Genomic DNA, 6,076 nt, shown 5'->3' with positions numbered 1-6,076 from the left:
TAGAGCATACTCCCATTTACGTAGTAAAGTCAGTCAAAATTAAACCAATATACTTGATCAATGATAATGGCTTTTACTAGTGTTAATTTTGTTAAATGTTAGGTATAAAATACAGGAGGACTGGGACAAAATAATTGCATCTTAAACCACATTTCTTACCTCTTGATTCGTGAAGTTCACCTTCTGAAGCAACTTCACCACCCAGTGTTGCCGGGGGTACCTGGCACCCAGGTGCTGACGGGTGTGTCCAGCTCAGGGAGTGGGTTTGTATCAGATTTAAAGGTTCCTCCTGAGAGAAGTTAGAGGTTGGTTACTTATCTCCAAGAAATAAGAAGCGTGACTGCTGTTTGTATCAATAGAAGACTAAATCTCTTTCGAGCGGCAGCTTGGTGCTGAGCTGTGTTCAAACGTGCATTGTGATCAGTTTCCAAGAGTCGAAACACCATCCTGACTCTGCTCACATCGTTCCCCGTGCAAATGCCGGAGGAGGCCCTGGCTGAGGGCTGGCCTTGGGTACAGAATGACACGTGCCTCACCTGGCCTGCTTTTAGCGGACAGAAGCTTCCCCCTGAATGCTGTTGGGAGGTTTTTCCAGTGCTGGGAATAAATCCAAATGATGAGATAATTTCAGTACAGTCTTCAATAATTGCTACAAATTACCATAGTTTATATCAACCCAGCAGCTGCACTGACTGATTAAAGAAATTAGTTTATTGCCAGCTCATGCCTGCTTTCCAGAGGCAGTGCAGGAAGGGGAACAGCAGAGCCTGCTTACATGCACCTGGAGAAACCCACATTTATTAACTGCTGCTTAGTGGCCATGCTGCATGTTGAAAGCCTGAGCTGGCCCTTAATAACAGTGCCACCCCCTCTGCCACGGCAGGGCCACCTTCCACCAGCCCAGGTTGCCCAAAGCCCCGTCCAACCTGGCCTTGAACCCTTCCAGGGAGGGGGCAGCCACAGCTTCTCTGGGCAACCTGTGCCAGGGCCTCATCCCCCTCACAGGGAACAATTTCTGCCTTAGATCTCATCTAAATCTCCCCTCTTTCAGTTTAAAACCCTTAACCCTCATCCTGCCCCCACACCCCTGATCCAGAGTCCCTCCCCCCTTTCCCGCAGCCCCTTTCTGCCCTGGGGGGCTGGCCTAAGGTCTCCCCGGAGCCTTCTCCAGCTGAACCCCCCAGCTCCCAGCCTGTCCTCACAGGGGAGGGGCTCTGTGCCCCCCTGGACCCACTCAAGCAAGGGGGGGGTCTCATGTTGGGGTCCTGGAACTGGACCCAGCACTGCAGGGGGGGTCTCATGAGAGCAGAGGGGGAGAATCCCCAATGACCAAGAAATCTCTGGAACAAACTCAGGGGTTTACCGCTGAGGTTCAGGGTCTGAATGTTTAGGTAGAAGGAATTCCTTGAAATGGTGAGCCTCTAATGTGGTGATGTTAGAAGTGATACAGGCACATCTGGATTCATTTTATGGAGCCCACATCCCTTTCCTCTCACAGATTCCATACAGCTGGTAGTTGGAGACTAGTGAAATGTTATTTTTAAGGAGTTGACCAAGCCGCTATGACAACGGAGTTACACTTGGCATAAATACATGGCTGGAGCAAGGAAAGGAACCATCTGAGTGGGATTTTTATCTTCAAATATTTTGAAGTTTTGTAACAACATAAACTACATTTAGGTTTTGTTTGTTAGCAGTGCAGATGCCTGAAGGATCTGATGTGTGAAGTATTCCCACAATTTTATTATCTACAAAGCTATCGAAAACACTTAAGTTTGTGAAAGAAAAGGGTCTTTAACTGGCTTGATAAAATATGTGAAGGATGAAGAGTTTATAGAATTTGTTCTGGTATAAGAGATGTTTCTGGTAGGGTAAAGTGAAATTCGAATAAGACAGGGAATGTTAGGAAAAGCATTAGAGTTAAAATACAGGTGAAAGCTTGTTTTGCATTTCTCTGGTGATTTTCTTTAACCCTTAAAAGAATAATTGGATATTCTTTCAGACTTTGCAGGCAGTTGAAGATTTAATCACTTTACAGAGCATAGAATACTGGAGGACTGGCCCTTCTCAGAGAAGAATCTTGCAGATTTGAATTAAATGTTCAAGGTAATTCTAAATTACACCAACGTCAGAGTTGGCTGTGGTAGAGGCTTGCTCTGTTCCTGCTGTTAGCCAGGACCAGTACAGGAGCTGTACTCGGGTTCAGCTGACATTTTAACTTCAAGTGTTCTCAAAACATGCAGCACAGTCAGCCAGTCTGAGAAGCAGGACTGGCCCAATTTTATACAAAGAAACTGTTTGAAAGCAGAGGAGGAAGTGCGAAGCGTGACAAGGTAACGAGAGCTAGGGTACTGCACTTCTCAGGAGGGGGTAGATAACTGATTACTCACTAGATCAATGCATCTGCTTCCTTTCCTGCTCCAGTGAGCATTTCCATGGTGACCTGCAATTCCCCGTAGTTCTCCTATAGAATCCATGTGATGACAGTACCAACTCGATGCACTTTCAAGACCATGAATTACTTAGACATGATGAAGGAGCATTCATACATTCAATCAGATAAATAGCTCAGTAATTTACAACATTGTTGGGGATGATGCAACAAAAGCTGAGAAGGCCCACCCCTCTCTGCCTTTTGGCACACACCTTCAGTAGGTTCCACCGGGGAGGGCCACTGCAAGGGGCAGAGTGCCAGCAGTGCTGCCCCGCTCACCGCAGCGTGCCCACGTTACACTCTGTGTGTACTTACTGCAAAGCTGCGGAGGGTTCCATCTGGATTTCTCAGACAATTTGCTAGATACTTCCACAGATGCACAAGAAGTAATTCTTAAGTTTAGCAGACACTATGAGAAAAAGTTTGCTGTTGACATTTGCTGAAACAGCAGACCTAAAATACAATTTGGAAAAAAACCTACATGTAACAAAAAAGTTCTCATAAAAGCCAAAATATGAAGGGAACTGGTAGAGGGATACCAACTGTACGCAAGCCTCTTCTTGGAAATCTCCCTTGAAGTTCTAGAGCCATCAAACTTGATCAAACTTTAGAGCTCATATAAACTTGATCCTACCCGATTGTTCTTGGGAGGGGGAGGACAGGGTTAAATTATGTCTAAAATTGGAAACTAATTCAAATCAATAACAAAGATAATGCCTGAGCCACTGTTTCGCTGGGTGGGTTTCCTCTTACTTAGATTTAACTATCCAAATGTGGAGTGTCTAGACATCTACACACTCCTTAGGCAACAGACAGCAACAGGCTCCCCAGAAAGTGATTCACTGCACCTCCCTTAGATGGTTATCTTGGGGTGGGATGATTTGCCCTCTGGGGATGCCAGTCCCTGGCCTCCCACGGCCATACAAGGTGTCTAGACTGCTAATTTTTAGATGTCTGAAGATAAATGGAATTCATCTAAATCACCTGGCCATATAACGCCAAAATAAAATTTGCTGTAATTCCATATGAACGTGTAATTGCACTGTACACAAACTGCTGTGCCGGTGCTCTGCACACCTGAGCTTCCGCCCAGGATTTCTCTGCCTCTGCTCAAGCCAGAGGCGCCTCCAGTAAGTGTGAAGCACAGATCTACTTTCCGTGGGAATCACACAGCCTCAGCAGGTCCAAAAGAGAGATGAACATTTCTGTAACCCAGCCTCAAGCACAACTCAAATACTGAGAAGAAATTTCCTAGAGAGGTATTTCCTTGGGTACCTTCAAGAAATTCAGAAAGAAATGGCTAAGCTGAATGACGTCTATCCTGTCCCCTGCTGGCAGGGACTGAGGGGTACTGGGGTATGAAGGACCCGACCCTTTGTACAAGATCCCTCTGAAGGGATTCACCAGTACCACAGGAGCTGGAACCTTACAAGTCCTGAGTTACCTCAGGCACCAGAAAAGCTAACTACAGCATGGTAGTTCAGTTAGAGCAAGTTAGCTGTCAGTCTTCCAGTGATTTACAAGGCCCTCACTTACAGTCATCTGGCTTGGAGAGTGGGTTTTTGTCAGGTTTTGGTTTATGGGGCTTTTTTGGGGGTGGTGGTGTTTGTTTTGGGTTTTTTAAACAAATCATTATGGGAAGTTTCTACAAAGTAAATGCATGTGATTATTTGGCAACCTCAGTGATTGTGCAACTATAACCATAGCCTGTGCTGAAGCTTTCCAGAAGATATTGATTAATTGCCTACAGAAAATATTCTAAAAGCAAAGCAGCTTTGTAGCAGTTCACTTAAGACAGGAAATGAATCAAGGCATGCCTGGCCCAAAACCTAGCTCTTCAACGTGGGGATCAACAATGAAGATTAGCTGTTAGGAGTAAATGTTTAATTCTGTAAGACAATTCTGGCCTTAATTTGTTTGCAAGTCATACTCTTAGCCAGGACTTCAGCCTTTCCTACAGTAAAATTATGTGTTTGTACTCTCTTTTTAAATTAAACCATTCAAAACCAAACCCAGATCATTTTCACTAGCTTTTCTACTGTGAAGGAGAAGGAGGTTGGAGATAGTATCTTACTATTAATCAAGCAACAATGCTTGCCATTTTATAATCAAGTAAGATACAGTTGTGCTGCAATGGCCCTGTAGATCAGACAGAAAGGATCTGATATGAATTACAGGAGACTGTATTTTCCTGTTGTGAGTTAAAGGCTAAATAAAGGGTAAGTCATCTTGGAATCTGAGTGAAAAACATTGACGCTATCTGTATTATATTTTTTAAAGTGATGGGGTTTTGCCACAGTAATAATTATACATTCAGTACACTCAAATACAAGAAAATAAAATGGTTATAAACACTACAATAGTTTAGGAAAATGTTATGGCATTATTATTAAAAACAACCACCATAAAAGTTAAAGAAATAATAAATACGATTTTAAAATAGCAGCTGGAGATCTGAACAAGTTTGGGTTCCAGCATCTTAGGTACTGTACAACTCAGTAAGAAATCATCCTGGCCCAAAGCACCTGAAATCCTAGTCAAGTCACACAAATTGCCAGAGGGGTAGAAAGATTGTTCCTGCACACAACGGTATCTGTGAGAACAGGCTCTGTGAAATTCAGGTGTACTGATCTAATCCACCTGCCCACTATCCTCTCTTACTCATGGTTCCATGCGGTAGTTGTGTTGATGCCATTGTTTTAAATTCATATGGACTCACTGCAATAAAGATTTATAATAGGAGTGTGTGCATCACAGATTAACTTACTCCCCCTTCTCTTCAAATTTGGAGACCCTTCATGAGAAAACTGAAATAAATACTTGATGCAGTCTAGTGCTTTAAATCTGGAATTAAGTCTTGCTGTTTGTTCTGCAGCCACAAAAGGTATTTACGGGGGGTCCGTGGTGAAGGAAAGGTTGAGAACCCCTGCTCTAAACAGTGGAACATTTACCATGAAAAGGAACTTATTCCCAGAAAGAGGCCTTTCCTTATAAAAAAAAAAGATACAGTTTTAGCTGCAGTGCTCCTACAGCTCCTGGTCCTGCCTTGTCCAAAGCATTCCTTGGCAGCACGTTTCCAAATATATTCCCGCACCTTCCATGTGGGTAGACAACTGTTGTTTTCAGAGTTAAATTAGCAGAAGTGGAGATTTAGAAAGAAAATAAATCAATTTATATGCTCCAAAGTGACAGCTACTCCTTCTCACCAAGTACTGACCTGGAAAAATTTTGAAAAACTTGAGTAGGTGGATTAAAAAAAATAAAAAATAAAAATCAAACCAGAACAAAACAAAAACCCCAAACCACACAACAACTCAGCAACTTCAGTTACTGGAGTTACATGTGAAGTATTTGTTCTGTGAAGGGCCTAGTCCATAAATTTCAGGTTGGTTTGTTTTTTGTTTTAAATTGCTTGCTAACAGCAAACATCACGATCCTTTTCTATTGTATTCTAGAGAAGAAATGCTCTCATGTGAGGAGAGCAAAACACTAAACTGCAGGAGAGCTCAATAGGAAACACTCTTCATACAGTCATACAGTCATACAACTTGTTAGTGGATGAATAACAAACTAGGAATAGATTACTGCTTTAAATAAAGGAATTTAACAGCTGCAAGCCAGCCACCTACTTCAGAAGGCAAG

This window comes from Athene cunicularia (genome assembly GCF_003259725.1).
Source record: "Athene cunicularia isolate RWA chromosome 5 unlocalized genomic scaffold, athCun1 chr5_part3, whole genome shotgun sequence".
Taxonomy (NCBI): Eukaryota; Metazoa; Chordata; class Aves; order Strigiformes; family Strigidae; genus Athene; species Athene cunicularia.
The sequence above is the reverse complement of the archived record's forward strand: the minus strand, read 5'-3'. Positions refer to the sequence as shown.